General features: G+C 40.7%; 1 long non-coding RNA gene across 1 annotated transcript in view; it reads right to left on the bottom strand.

Annotated features, from left to right (window-relative positions):
* Positions 1–4382: 4382 nt before the first annotated feature.
* Positions 4383–7438, bottom strand: part of LOC142830788 (uncharacterized) — a 29519-nt gene continuing 26463 nt past the window's right edge. The window contains exon 3 of the long non-coding RNA XR_012906275.2: positions 4383–6690. This is a non-coding gene — a long non-coding RNA (uncharacterized LOC142830788). The remainder of the gene's footprint in view (positions 6691–7438) is intronic.

Here is a 7438-nt window from a genome sequence, read left to right as displayed (position 1 = left end):
CACTGCTAGGGAAGGTGTGCTATCACTGTGATGCAGAGATAGTCAATCATCATAAACCTCTTGAACTAGGTCCTTAAATTGTTGTTGCCTGTTAAAGATTTCAAAACGATCGGTCTGCGGAAAATAATGAATTTCTCATTGCACATTTCAAAATCATCTGCTGGACTAAATAGCGATGTTTCAGTTACTTGGAGCCCATCATACACAAGCAATGCAGGACAGTTGCAGATATCTCAGTTAAAGATCAGACTAGCGTTCCCACTGAGATATCTGTTGCGCTCAGTTTGCGTCTTGTTACTAGTAAAATGTATCTTACAGCCTGTCCTGTGCAAGGGAATGTTTCTAGACATTTTGCTGGCATTCCTATTCCGTCGCTCCCTTGACCCAACCCTAAGTGAACAAGCAAAAAGAGCTCCCCAAATAAATGAGCAGCACAGGAAATCCAACACTGCCTACCTGTGCATGCCTCTCACACCTGTCTGATGAAGAAGCTCATCAGCCAGGTGAGAGTGTAATGCATGGAATGCAAGTACTTTCTCCTCACTCCCTTAGCATTTGGGGAATGGGATGAAAAGCAAGCCCCATCCCAGAGCATGCAGCTGCTGCCCCCCTACCCTCCCGAAATTTTGCCCTTGTGATTCAGTAGGGGCAGATGTCTTCCTTCCTGCTTTGCTGCATACAGTTAATGTAGAAAGTGCAGGGGAGTAAGAGAACACCTTCAGTTTCCCATTTTGGTGAACAGCAAGGGTTGTTAAAATGGAATTTTGGCTGAGAGTACCTATCAGGAGTTTACGGATCAAGAGCATTATAAAGATGTTGCAATTATCGTAGAATGAAGCACTAAAAATACAGGACATTTAGAATTATATTTATGCTTCAAATTATTCTACATATGTCATGGTAAACCTATATATGTTATGGTAAACCTCAGATAACCTCATCCCCGCTTTGTAGTGATGCCCTACAGAAACTATATGATTCTGATTAAGGTCCTTGATTTTGTAGTCCCAAATTAAACTAATTTTTTTAAAGGCACCTTAGATTTTGTTCATGTGTGTGCCTTATCCTCACCCTTGCTAGCATAATAGATAATAAGCTTGTCTTGAAGACTTTACAACATAAAAAAACAAATTGCATTTGAGTGATGCATGGTGGCTGGGTGGAGGGGCAGGGCAGGGATACAATTAAATATCAGTATTTATATCCAGGCCTGAAGAAGAGCTCTGTCTGTGTCGCCAACAGAAGAGGTCTGATAAAAGATACTATTTTTACCCACTCTATCTCTGCATAGTTGTAGATGTTCTCAAAGTTTAAATAATTATAATGTAAAATCTAACTATCTCCTTTTGCCCCAAGTCCGTCATTTAGTTGGTGTTTCCTAGTTGCCATTATAGTAGGTCTTGAGGAGGACATCTGAGTGCCTTTCCTGTACTCTAGCTTGAATTCAAGTCAAGCAGTTGGTAACTGTTGAAGCAAAGGCCATCTTGTAGAGGTCTCGCTCAGGCATTCCTGAAAACAAAGTGAGACTTGTATTTTATAATACCATTTATAATGGATAGAGGAAAGGATTTCAATCACTCTATCCCACGCATGAAAGCATTTTTGCTTACATAATAGCTATCAAGATGTACAAATGTGCATCAGTGAATATCATGATCTCATTTTCTCTTAGGTCACTTTCTCTACATACTAAGAAGCAAATACTTTCTAGTTCTAACCCATATTTTGTTTTTTCTAATATTTTCTCATTTTAATGTACAAGAGCCCAAAGCCTCTAAAGTATGTAAGCAGCCAAATCAATGGGAGCTAGGTGTGTAAATATCTTTGGGGATCTGTATGCCTTTCAGTAAAACAGTAGCACTAAGGACAGGCTGATGCCCATGTGTTCCTGATTATGTAAATTCAAGATTACAACTTTGTATTGTTCCTTTAACATGTGAATTACAAAAATGTGCAAGTCAGCTGCTCTCAACATTTCAACAAATTTCATGGGATCATAGGTTTGTGGACAAAAAAAAAATTCTCTTTTGACTGGTCTCCCAAGCTGCTAATGCTGCCAACACTTGACACTGGTTTTTTGCTCATACATCCAACAGCTCCTATATGATCCCAACATACACTCTTCTCCTTCAGCCTGCATGTGTCTGTAAAAGGCAAGGAGTGACAATGGTGGCCACTAAGGGATGGAGCTGGTGGCAGTAGTTATTTGGCCAAGGGATGCTCTCCTGCCAACACAATGCTGTCCACAATGTGGTGGTGTAACTTATGTTGCTTGGGATGTGGTTTATTCACAACGCTAAGGGTTTGTCTAGACTACATGCCTCCTTCGACGGAGGCATGTAGATTAGCCAGATCGGAAGAGGGAAATGAAGCCGCGATTAAAATAATCGCGGCTTCATTTAAATTTAAATGGCTGCCCCGATCTGCCGATCAGCTGTTTGTCGGCAGATCGGGGGAGTCTGGACGCGATGCCCCGACAAAGAAGCCTTTCTTCATCGACACAGGTAAGCCTCGTGAAACCAGGTTTACCTGTGTCGATGAAGAAAGGCTTCTTTGTCGGGGCATCGCGTCCAGACTCCCCCGATCTGCCGACAAACAGCTGATCGGCAGATCGGGGCAGCCATTTAAATTTAAATGAAGCCGCGATTATTTTAATCGCGGCTTCATTTCCCTCTTCCGATCTGGCTAATCTACATGCCTCCGTCGAAGGAGGCATGTAGTCTAGACACACCCCCAGTGACATGACTTATAGTGACCTAAGTTGTACTGTGTACAAGAATGTGTTTGGTCTATCTAAAAAACTCCTAGAGCTGGTCAGGATTAATTTATTAAAGCTACAGCTACAGTTAAGATTATGTGAGCACGAATCTGCTAACTCATTATGAAACAGATTGTGGGAGTTTCACTGTAGCTTCTGTTCTTTTGTACCATCTGCTTCTGCATGACAAAGTGTTTTCATATATACCTTGGAGGGCTTGGCAAGCAGTTTTCCCACAGCAGTGGTAACTTTGTGTTGTAAAGCCAGTAAGAGGTGCTCCAAGAATATGAACTGGCCCACCATTTTCACTACAGCATCTGTCTCTCTGCTTCACTGGGTTAGGAAGGTATAATCTGTGTCTATTCCAAATGGGGATTTCACACATGTCAAGATGAAGAACTGCAGTCCTCACAGAAAAACAGCTGCCATTCCCAAGTGCCCAGCCTGAGTGTCTCCAATGAGCATTTAGGAGGATCTGCAGCAGAAAGAGAGGGAAGAACACTGTCCTGCCAGGCTGTAGAGAGGACACGAAGCAGCACCTCATACTTTACCGCAGCCCCAAACACAAAGAGTCATTGCAGAAAGAACAGGGTATGGTCATTTAGATATTGCTTTTGGGAAAACATTTCTGTGAACAGGTCACTAAAATATGAGGGAGGTAATTGTATCAGTTGCTGGCAACTCTTTCCCAAAAGATCAAATCCAGGAGGTTGTGGGGGAACTGTAGCGTAAGCAAACAGTTATGCCTATAGATGCTTTTCTTATTTATTCCATTTTTATATAATCTTCTGCTGTAGCAAGAGATAATAAATGAGCAATTTGAAACAACTAAAACAGCATCTGTCTCATCCTGAAGTGGTGCTTCATAATAATGTTGGGTTACTGTAGATTACTTTTGTGAGTATAAAAAAAAATACAAGAAATAGGTGTAGCTGCAGCAGTCAAACCTTTGATTGCCCCCCAGATTAAAGTGAATTAGACTGGAGTCTAGCATAAAACTAGAGCAGAGAAATGCAAAGACAGTTTCTTACTTGTATAGGACATTGTACTGCAATGCAACAGAAATAGAGGTCTTAAAATTTAAGGATTATAGTGATAATAAAAATTTAAATTTGGGGCAGAGCCATATGAATTAATATAGGGCCATTAATTTCAGTAAATCAATGCTGATAGGCCCTTTGAAATTGTAGGTGCTCATGCTGGTGTAGTGCACCTGAGGATCTGGCTCATATATCCAAATTCCCTGCTGAAATACAGTGTGTGTGTGTGTGTGTGTGTGTGTGTGTGAGAGAGAGAGAGAGAGAGAGAGAGAGAGAGAGAGAGAGTGAAAATTATGACTAATATGCTAGTTAGTGCTTTACACAATACTAAGCTTAAAAAAGAAAACCTGAGTTTTTGGAGCCAATTATCTTGTATGGCAGTAGTAATCGCTTTTTTATGGCAAAGAAATGCCTTGGAGGAATAGTGCTTAAAGAAAGGAATTGTAAAAGACATCAATGTATTGCCTGTGACTACCTAAGATATAACTTAACTGCAAGGTAATTAAGAATGTCCAAAAACTAAGTATTTTCAGAATAGATTTTTATCTTTGTCTTTTTTTAAATTGTAGTACAGAGGGAGGAAATATAGTATTACTGATTTTGGGACTCTTCATATTGTAAATGAACTAATTGTTGACCAAAATGCCAACATTTTAGGCATTTAATGTAAGCCAACCTAATTTAGCAATACTAATATTATCTTCTTTTATTTAATATATATTTGAACAGATTTGAACAGTTAACTTTAAAAGTAGTTTAATGAGTTACTATTGGCAAATTGAATTATACATTATAGAAAATACTTGCTTACAGAGAGCACTTAGATCATTCTCCTAGCCTTTCTAGCGTACACAAAATTATTATTGATTGGCACTTTTTTTCTCTGCAAAGCTCTCTTCATGTTTTCTCCACTCAGGCAGAACTTTCAACATACTTCCAAAAGAATGGGTAAGGAAAACAGAACCAGACCTGTTATTACTTGACTATGGAGATGCAAACTGTAGGGGAAGGTTAAAGATTAAGGAGAAAATGATAGGATTAGCAAAAAAAATAGTAAAGAAAATTGATTCACAGACAAAATATTCTGAACATAGATAGTCTGGGCTTCAGGGATAGTATATGTTGGTAACTTAGGATTCATATAATATGAGCTACAATTTATATAACATGCAAACCAAGCTGACACTGATTTTGTCAGCATTACAAGAGTCTGCTATACCATTGTTTATGAATGTCTACACTGTATGAAGCAAATGCTTTATTTGCAACAAAAATAGGCTTTATTTGCAACAAAAATAGGGTGTGAGACATTGAAAAAAATAATTATTATTGGGAGCAAAAAATCCTTCTAATTTACACTGAATTCTCCCCGGTCTCTCTTGAGGTTTTTCAGGGTACTGTATAAATACTAAATATTATTCCAAGCTCACATTTGGGTTATGTTGCTAGCAAGAGTAAGTCTCAGGTCCGACACTGGGTTCTCAAAGTACAAAAACATGCTGCACGGGTATCTGTCAAACACAAGCAGTTTATTTTCTGACAGCTATAAGCTGCACCCCTTAACTAAAGAACAACATGATAGGAAAAGCAACGTTTTACATCCCTTCTGCAAGCTGGGAACCCCCTTTCGGCTGCAGATGAAGCGAGAGAACATCTAGGCACTGGTACCAAAGCCCATTGGTGAGGTCCAAATTGCTGTGCTCTGGTGCAGCTTTAAATACAGTGTCTCTACCTTGTTTGGCAGTTTGGAAGTTTCCAGGGGTTACTCATTACTTGTCACATTATGGTTCAGCTGTACTGCTTGTCCTTTGACTTTGTTTACGTGATCAGTACATTTGGGTAAGCAGGATTGTTATGTTCCCGCCCTTATCTATAATTCATTCTTGCTACAATGGCGTAAGTTCCTAGAGGCTTGCTTCTGGCTCATCAGATATAAGGGAAGAGGGGTGGGAGAATGCAGGCCTCACTACCCCTATACTTCAAACGTACAGAGCTCTTCTGCGATTAACCGCTACATTCCACCCCGGGTGGTGGGGCACTGTACCTCACCCCAGTATACCCCTTAATTAGGGTGTGAGACATTTGAGGATGACCTGGTGTTTTATTTGTTGAGCCAATAGTGTTGTGCGGTGGGCCAGATGACATACATAACATGTTAGCATACTAATTTTAATAAAAACTATTATAAAACCTAATAATACAATAACCATAGGATGGAGGATCGGGTTAAAAACACCGGTCCAGAAAGGGTTATCTCCCCCAGAAAAATATCATACCAGTGATGCCCCTACACTGATTCTAGCTCTGCTGTTAGTTTAAGTAGTTTCCCCTTCTGACGTATTATGTGGAGACTAGATGCTCTCTCATTAGCAAGGGCTCCCTCATAATGCCGTATCATTTTGTTAAGGGTATGGAACTGATGCCACACTGTTTGCCATTTTGGCCTGAGGGAAAGAGCAATTTAGGGGAAACATTTTAGCCAAAACCTCAGACTGCTGATACACTGGCTTGACATAAATGTGGCTGCCAGCTTCTAGGGCAGAGGCATCGTACCTGCATTCATGGATGGAGGGGTAAACTAGGAGGCTAGTCACTCCAGGTAACATGTAGTAGATACCACACATGAGCACCACAGTGGTCTGATTGAATGTAACACACTCCCCCACTGTATCAATTTCTATTCTATAAGCATTCAGAATATGGTGTTTAAAGGGACACGTCCATTCATTCTGGGGTGTTTACACAAGCGTGCCTCTCTTTGGATGTCAGTCTCCAGCTTCTGATTAGCTCACAAGCTTGGATCCCGGACGAACCCCCATATTCTGATTGGGTGCGTAGGAGTGGTAACGGTGTCTTCCCAATAGGTGATAGGTGTGGTCCATAGGTGCTTGTCTAGTGGTATAAAGCAAAAACAAAACAAAGATATGCAGCAGTGTTTATAATATGTCTTTGGTAAATTAGCAAATTGGGCTTGAGAAGGGGGGGCCCTATTTCTAGTTCCTTAGCAACAATTCGTGATTGGCCTTAAGAGGTCAACTGGGTGTCTCTTTCCCATGCAAACTGTGGGGCACCTCGCAGGGCCATAAACTTGAGTGTGCATGTGAAATTCATGATAGTGGTATCCAATTATGGCTGTCTGTTTGGTGTTGTGCTGCTTAGTTGATAAACAGACAGGGCTGATTTTCTGTGTCCGTCCTGTTTTCTCCAAGCTTCCTGTTATCTGTTTTGACTTCAGCTAGGCCTGCTAGGCCTTGTCTCTTTGCTCCAACTGAACATCAGGCTTCTGGGGGGACAGCTTAGCCACAGATCATAGTTTAAGGTTTTACCTATATATCAAAGGGCTATTGGCTACAGTGGGTTAAAAACCTGTTCCTAGAGTCCCTCCTCTTACCCTAAGGTTCTTTAACCCACCAGGTTAAATACAGCAATGTTTTTAGCTTACTTTGGAACCATTGGTATAGCACTAGTACCAGTAGGAATGTTATAATTGATGCACCCTACATAATTTGGCAAACTAACACCCAAATTCGGCCCCAGCGTATTCCGCCCCCCAAGATGGCACTATCCATGATCATAGCTTTAACCTCCACTTCCTGGTTTAGAGCCTTGGAATACTTGGTATTAGCTTGGTCCATGGTTT

This window comes from Pelodiscus sinensis, chromosome 10 (assembly GCF_052426305.1).
Source record: "Pelodiscus sinensis isolate ZL-2025 chromosome 10, ASM5242630v1, whole genome shotgun sequence".
Taxonomy (NCBI): Eukaryota; Metazoa; Chordata; order Testudines; family Trionychidae; genus Pelodiscus; species Pelodiscus sinensis.
This window is presented reverse-complemented; position numbering and strand designations above follow the sequence as displayed.